Below are 8,681 nucleotides of genomic sequence, written 5' to 3' on the forward strand. Positions count from 1 at the left end.
TCCGGGGCTGACCGTTGAGCGTACGGCAACACTGCATGGACGGACCCAGTTTCGGAGACTCTCGGTTCAAGACGGGCACGTGAGTATTGAGTGTGAGCGACCATAAAGGGAGTAGGGGAGGAAATATAGGACAGGGAACGAGGCTGGTTGAAAGGGGACACTTTGGGTCTACTAAGGACCACCCTAAACTTTCTTCGCTTTTTCTTCGCATATCGCCATTAGGATTAAGAGGTGAACAGAGATAAAGAGATGGGAACCTAGCTGCGCGAGGGGGTGGAAGGCGGCGCCGCATAGTGCTATCTTGACTAGTACTGGGACTATATGAAGAAGTGGAAAATGAGATAAAGGTGTCTGGTAAAGGAAGACACAGAGAATACATTAGTGACTGCTATTTTTTCTATTCTTCTCTTTGGGTTTACAGGAAAATAAACTGGGTTAGTACAAACAAAGATATAATCTAAGTAGAAAGACAATTTTACATCAAAACTAGGAGACAAATACATATCAGAGTACGACGGAAGGGGACAGCTGGCAAGGGAGGAAAGGGAGGACAAACTGGGCTGTGAATAGAGTGCTGCCTATGGGTGTGTAAGCATCGTATGTGTCAGAACATATTTGTTATAATGAGTGTGTAAAGGTGGTCAGAAATGCATAATTATGGTATGGTTATGGTAAGTGTGACCAGAAGAAATATCACAAAGAAGAGTGTAAAGTGGTAAAGTAAGTGTTTATTTCTTTGATTTGTTGGGTAAAATTGTCGAAGTTATTGATGGTTTGCTCTTGTACGTGCCCCCTAAAGTGTATAGAATAGAGGCTGTGTGCAGCCATTCTCGTACTGTACAGGTGGCGGGAAAACACGCAGGTCCCCACGCTCAGTAAGACATAAATACGTGAACTCATATAGTGGTACGTCTATATTAAGATATAGACATATATAGAGATACATAAGTATCGAGCAAGTACAAAGTATGGGAGCAGAAACACCCTTATCACATATTTGTAAGAGTCTACCTGGGTATGCAGAACGGATTAAGAAATATCATGACCAGTGGATCACAGAGTTGAAGGGAGAAGGATTACCTCAGATATGGCCCGAAGGGGGATCGTTTGACAAGTGTCTTAGATATGGTAGCTACATGCATTTGTTTGAAATACAAGGGGAAGCAGCTACACAATAGGAGAGAAATATTAGACCTATGGAGACTGTTTGAAGAAATACCCCCGCCTAAGAAAAGGGAATTAGATACTGATCTGCCATCTACCACTGACAATTCATTACTGATACCAAAAGATGACAAGGTATTGCCAGAAGGGGAGCCACCGATAGAGGTAACTAGGTTGTACCCAATACTAAATAAGCCAGTGCCCGCAGAGGGATACAGTGACCCAACTTATGTACCCTCAACGACAACCACTACCACTCAAGGGCCAACAGCACCCCCACCATATGAGAGTCATAGGGAGCGAGAGCAGGTAAGTACACATAGGGTGGACATAGAGAAATTAACCGGAGACCTAGAATCCAGGCTCTCTATATACAAAGACGAGCTCTCGAGAATAAAAAGCATATGTGAGCGGACTGCAATCAATACCGCTAGATCAGAGCCTGCATCAAGAGCGCAGAGTGAGAATAAAACATTTGAAGAAGGGTGGAAAAAAGGAGAGATACTGTTTAGGATACAAGAAGAACCGACACAAATAATTTAACTAGAGGGAAGAGAGGGGTGCACTGATGATGAGATAAGGACCACAGGAGGCAAAGAGGAGCTACTGTGTGATATAGGAGAAGATTTAGAAGAAAGTGAAAGGCTAAGTATGGCGATGGGAGGGGAAAGCGAGGGGTTGGATGGCGCATGTTCAGGGAGAACCATGGACGAAGAGTGGACAGGACGACTGAGGAACAGGTTGGGGAAAATGGCACCATTAGGAAAAAAGGGAACGAAGGTGAGTGCAGATACAACGACAAAGGGGGGGCTACAACTCCCACTAATACACAGGGGAGGAGGGAGGCCAAATTACATACCCTGGGCTCAGATGGACAAGGCCAATTTGTTAAAGTTATTGCCCCCGCTATCAGGAGGGGCAAGCAAGGGGAAATATGCCTTTGAGAAACACACAGCCGGGGTACCTCTAGCAATAGGCGACGTGAAGAGTTTGCTAGTATCAGCAGTTGTGGATCAAGCTGACAGAGTATGGGTAAAAGCTGGCTTCCCGGGAGTAACGTTAGACTGCGATCGCCATGATGGTGCCTCTTTTAACACAGTACGTGCCAGGGTGTGGGATGCCTTACGGGAGACGTTTCCAGATACCCCAGATTTGCAGTCAGTAATGCAATGTACAATGAATGACGGGGAAGATGCTATGGATTACATTTTTCGGGTCCAAGAGATGTGGAGAGCAGAAACTGGCACGCCCTGGTATCAATCAACATCATTATTCTACTTCATAATAAAGAGGGGGCTCCCAAAAGAGGTGCAAAATGCACTTGACAAAACAGCAGGTATTGAAGCAAAGGGATGGCCCGAAATACAGAGCATAATAGTTCACCACTGTAAACGAATAAAAGAGAGGGAAAAGGAGGTAGCGCAGAGAAGATTGGCAGACGAGGCAAAACTAGTACAAAGAAAGCTGGTGAAGGTCGCCGCAGCAGTAGCCGCACTCCCACACAGCAGGGAGGGAGATGAGCAGGAGGAGGGGCTGGTAGCAATACAAGGGAGGATGACAATGAGTTGGGCAGGAGCAGGGCAGTGGAACGAGCAGGAGCAGAGTGGAGGCCCGCGGTGGCAAGTGTGGGCCCCTCGAGGGGGACGAGGTGGGTACAGGGGTCGAAGAGGGGGTGGACAAGGGTACGGGGGAATGGGAGGAAACGGATGGCAGGGTCCCAGAGGTGCGCAAGGAAGTTGTTGGAACTGCGGGAGGTGGGGCCACTTTTCCAGAGAGTGCAGGAGTAGAACAAACAACGGGTTTCCAGAGGTAGAACTCTATGGCCATCCTCATCCGGGGAGCCCATATGGTCTCCCAATGGGACAACAACAAAGGGACCCAGGGCAGGGGTACCCTGAGCAAAGGCAGGGACACCACTACAGAACACAGAACCACCCACAGAACGACACTATGCACTACGCCCCAGGCAAGCCTTTCGCAACGACAGCAAATGGAGCCCCAGCACCAGCCCCCTATAGTGGTGTAGCAGTAGTTTCAGGGAGTGTGTTCAACCGGGGGGGGGCAATGAGACACCCCGCATAGGACTGCCCACAGAGAACACTTGCGTGTCCTGTTCTATCTACAACCTATGATGCAGCAGAGGAACCATTGGTAGGGGCGCAGATAGGAGACAAGCAGTTCATATTCATGGTGGTTTCGGGAGCGGAGAAATCATGCATTAGGGAGGGCCGGTTTCCGTTATCTAACCGGAAGTTAGAGACGCAGGTGTTCTCTGGGGCTGTAATTGAAGTTCCTTACACAGAAGCTTTGGATGTGACAGTGGGGGGTAAAACGGTAAAAACACCCTTACTGTATTATGAACAATCGCCAATAAACTTGCTAGGAAGGGACCTTCTTAGCAAGCTTAACATGACAATATCATTCACAGAAAGAGGAATAGTGTGCTCGACACCAGGAATATGCCCATTACGTGTAATGCTGGTAGTACAGGCTCAAACGACTGCTCCGGAAATACGTGGCCTGCCAGTGGACGAAAGAATGTTCATTGAAGGTTTAAAAACAATGGCCCATGTAGTTCCTGAGCTAAAAAAGCTGGAGTGGAGAATACCCGCAGAATTCATCTTCCCCCCAATAGTGCGCCCAGACATAGCACCAGGGTAAGTGGTATCCTTAGACTTGCATGCTGTACAGGTATCAGCAAAAAGGATTGCAGTGATTGGGATGGACATAGATGGATGTGAATGGCGCACTGTACTGTGCATCAACGCCAATATCGCCCTACGGGACTTATCCGATGAAGATCTCTTCTCTGATTCAGACAATGATGGCGAAATAATAATGGAAATAGCAATGCCCTGTGACATTTTGATTCAGACTAGACAAATTCCCGTCCAGTTGATGGCAGTGGTGGGAACACCACCGTCGTTTTTTTTTTTTTTTTTAAAACATGTTTTTATTATTTTGTAAGTGATACAAAAGGTAAACAGTCCCTCAACTCCCCATCCCGCCTCCCCCGCCCTCCCTCTTCCGGAAGCATAGTCATTGAACCAAAGATCTCGCAGCTAGTCACTAGGTGAAAAAGTCAGAGATTTTTATAGAGTGCGGGCACCACTGTGCCATGTAGTCTGACTGGAGATATTCTAGCACTCCACCCCATTCTTTTATGAAGGAGCCATGTGTTCCATGGAGATTGTGTGTGATTTTTTCCATGGTCATTTGGGACCAGACCTTGTGTAGCCAGGTGAACAGCATCGGTGAGTCTCTATTTTTCCATCCCTGTGCGATGGTTGCCCAGGCCGCGATGAGTAGGCTCATGAAGCATTTTCGCTGCGCCTTGGTGAGTGTGTTGACTTTGTGGTCCGTGAATCCACAGAGCCAGGTTTTCTCTGTATACCGGTCCACTTCTGGGAAGATCTTCTTCAGTTCGGCTATTACTCCTGTCCAGAAGAGTTTAACCTTGGGGCAGTCCCACCAAATGTGTCTCCACGAGCCTGCATCTGTACAGCCTCTCCAGCAGCGGTTAGGTGTAAGTGGGAACATACTATTTAGCCTCTCCGGGGTGTAGTGCCATTGCGTGACGACCTTAATCCACATTTCTTTGGTTTGAACTGCTCTGGTCAGTTTGTGGATATCTGACCACAGCGACTGCCACTGCTGTGCGGTGATGGCTGTCCCCAGCGTTTTTTCCCATCTTTTCATGTATGCCCACTTGATGTCTTCTCCCTGGGTATTCATGAACCTGTAGAGGTTGGAGACTAGTTTTCTGTCTCCTGAGTTTGTGAGGAGAAACTTTTCAAAGGCGGTAAGTTCTCTTGTCGCCGCATGGGTGATCTCAGGCGTGATCAGCCAGTGTCTAAGCTGCTCATATTTGTACCTGTCCGCATTAGTGAGGTTCCAAGTTGATTTGCAGTTGGCAAAGGATCTCAGCTCCCCGTCCACGAACATCTCCCCTATTTTTCTGCATCCAGCTTCCTCCCAGTTCCCATATGCCCCTTGCTCAGTCCCCGGGGGGAACTGCCGGTTTCTACAGATTGGGGTGAACGGGGCCGTAGTCGTGGTAATATTCTCTCTCCGTGTCTGCTCATCCCAGGCATTCAGCGTGGTCTTCATGATCTCACTAATGCGAAGATTCGGGTGCCTGTGCTGCTTAGGTGTCCATAATAAGTCTTCTAGTGGGGTTCTGGCGACCGCCCGGTCCTGTGTCACCCATATCGTTCGTTGATTATCTCCTAGCCATTCTCTCAGAATCCTGAGCTGGGCCGCTTGGTAGTAGTTCTTAAAGTGTGGGAGTGCTAGGCCACCTTCCCTGATGTTGGATGTGAGGATTGTTCTGGATACTCTGGGGGGTTTCCTATTCCAGATGAAGGATGAGACCGACTTGGCTAGGGCTCTGAAAAAGGAGTCTGGGACCCCAACCGGTAGGGACTGGAAGTGGTACAGTGCTTTAGGGAGAATGTTCATTTTTATCGACTGTATTCTCCCCCACCAGGAAATATTTAGGGGATTCCAGCTCTCTAGATCTCTTTGAATCTTGGCTAGGAGTGGGGGATAGTTCTTGGTGTACATCGTCTCTACCTTGTGAGTCAGTGTTATCCCCAAGTATTTTATGCCCTCTTCCGCGACCTTTATGTCCATGTGGTCTGCCTCTCTACCCAGTGTTACGCTGCACCCTGCCAATATAAGCATTTCTGATTTTTTTTTATTTATTCTTAAGCCAGAAATGCTCCCAAATAGCTCCAGCAGGTGGAGCGCCGCTAGGGCTGAGTGGGTGGGGTCCTCCAGTGCCAAAAGCATGTCATCCGCATAGGCTATAACCTTGTGTTGTTTCCCCGCCATCTCAATCCCTCTGATTTGATCTGTTTCCCTAATTTTAATGAGTAGGGGTTCTAGGAACAGCGCATACAAGAGTGGCGAAAGTGGGCAGCCCTGTTTCGTTCCCCTGGATATTTCCACCCTCTCTGTAATTTCTCCGTTTACCGCTATCCTGGCTGAGGGGGAGGAGTAATTGGCTTTGATCATGTTAATATATTGATTCCCAAATCCCATGTGCGCCAGAGTTTTAAAGAGCATTGACCATTCTACACGGTCGAACGCCTTTTCTGCATCTAGAGAAAGTAGTACTGCTGGGGTGCGGGAGAATTTTATTTTCTCTATAAGGTGGACTAGTCTTCTGGTGTTGTCATGTGTCTGTCTTCCCGGGATGAAACCCGATTGATCTAGGTTGATTAAGGAGGGAAGCAGTGGGGAGAGCCTAGCCGCTAGGATTTTGGTGTAGATTTTTGCATCTAGGTTAATTAGGGCTATGGGTCTGTATGAGCCCGGGAGGGAGGGATCCTTCCCTTGTTTATAGAAGACCAGAATTTTTGCCTCGTTCATAGATGGAGTGACATTCCCACTATCTTTGAAGGTGTTTAGAAGTCTAGTGAGGAATGGGGCGAGGATGTCTACGTATTTTTTATAGAATGTGGCTGTGAAACCATCCGGGCCGGGTGCTTTGTTTAGCGGGAGGCTCATTATCGCCTTCTTCACTTCGGTTTCGGTTATCTGGGCCTCTAGGTCTGCTCTGGTTTCTTCTGAAATTTTCTGAAAGGGGATCGATGCCAGGAAACTGTTTTGGTCAGCTTCCTTTGGGTTCTCTGTGGAGTACAGGTTCTGATAGAATTCCCTGAATGTGTTCCCTATGTCCTCGGAGCTCGTTAGCGTTTCCCCGTTTGCATTTTTGACTTTCTTGATGGTCGTTGCGTTCCGCTTCGACGAGAGCAGTCGGGCGAGAAGTCGGTCTGCCTTGTTGGCTTTGATGTAGTATTTCTGTTTGAGGTATAGGAGAGATCTCTGGGCTTGTTTGCTTCGGAGCTGTTCGAGTTGACCCTCTGTGTGTTTGAGTGTCCGTTTTAGGTCTCTAGTGGGGCTTGACATTAATTCTTCCCGGATATCCGACAGCTTCTTTTCCAGTTCTGATTCCCACTGCCGTATTTGTTTATCCCTGGTCGCTTTGAGGGCTATTAGATGGCCTCTGATTACTGCTTTGGACGCCTCCCATACTGTGCTCAAGGGGACCTCCCCCGTGTCGTTATGCTCAAAGAATTCTTCCATTTTTTCCCTTATGGATTCTCCCATCACTGGGTCGGATAGTATTTCTTGTGGGAGTGTCCATCTCCATAATCTCCTTTCGTTCCCCGGAGTCGACAGTTCCAGCCAGATAGGTGCATGATCCGACAGTGAAATGGGGCCCAGCTCCAAATCCTGTATTTTTCCCAGGATCCCCACTGACACCCAGAAGTAGTCTATTCTAGACATTGTGTTGTGAACGTGTGAAAAGTAGGTGAATCCCTTGGTTTGGCCTTTATGTTCCCTCCAAGCGTCCCACAGGGCCATGCCTTCCATCTGTTTCCTCAGACGCTGAGAGGGGGCGCTCTGGTGGAGGGGTCCGCTCGCACTTCGGTCTGATTGGGGGTGCCAGGCCATATTTAGATCTCCACCTATTATCATTTCCCCCTTCGCGAACCCCTCCAGCCTCCCCATTGTGTCCCTCAGAAAGCCATCCTGGCCCGAGTTTGGAGCGTAAATGGATGCCAGTGTCATAAGGGCGTTGTGTAGTTTGATATTGGCAAAGACATACCTCCCGTCCTTATCTGAGGTTTTGTCGATCACCTTTACTTCTATATTTCCTTTCACGGCGATCAGCACTCCCGCCTTTTTTTCGGCTGCGTTGGATTGTGCAATTATCTCGTATCCTCTCAGGCGGATTTTCCCCCTATCTTGAGCTTTAATGTGGGTCTCCTGGAACATTAGCACATCCGCCTTTTCTCTTCTTAACATGATCTCTACTTTTTTCCGCTTCACCGGGGAGTTCAGGCCCCTTACATTTAATGTTACAAGTCGAATCTTCCCCATTTCAAATAGTCTGATTGTACCAGTGTAGAGCTCGAGATGCGTTTCCCCTTCTCGCTTCCGGAAGATCTGCCCTCCCCTCCCCAACAATAAACAATTTCCCCAACCATAAACTTTGTTGCAACTTTACACCCGAGGAGGGCACGGGTACCTAAGGTAGCTCTGGCGTTCCGCCTGTCGCTCCCTGCCCTCTGTAGGCTCGAGGTTAACTTATTGGGGAGTCCTAAACCCCTCATTGTTCCTTGATCTTTATGTGGGTTGTTCCAGCTCTGAGCCGGGCCAACTAAGACTATCGTTTGCAACTTCCATCATTGGGGGCCGTTCCCTGTGCTGTCTTCAGTTATTGGGCCCCGGGTCTTTGTGGTTTCATCTTTGCATCCTCTAATTTGTTACGGTAGTCCCATCTCTACCCCCTCCACGACGTTTTCTTTTCTGTCGGACCCGTTCCCATCCCCCCGGCCTGTTGTGTGGTTCCCCCATTTTCCTGTCTTTTCTGGCTGAGGATTCCCTCGGCTGGATGTCCAGAATGGATAGCCCCTCTTCCATGGTAGTCACCCTCCTTTGTTTCCCTTCCCAGTCGAACAGCAGACCGAAAGGGAATGTCCATTTATATTTTATCTCTCTTG

The sequence above is a fragment of the Ambystoma mexicanum genome, chromosome 3p (assembly GCF_040938575.1).
Source record: "Ambystoma mexicanum isolate Mex_15411 chromosome 3p, UKY_AmexF1_1, whole genome shotgun sequence".
Taxonomy (NCBI): Eukaryota; Metazoa; Chordata; class Amphibia; order Caudata; family Ambystomatidae; genus Ambystoma; species Ambystoma mexicanum.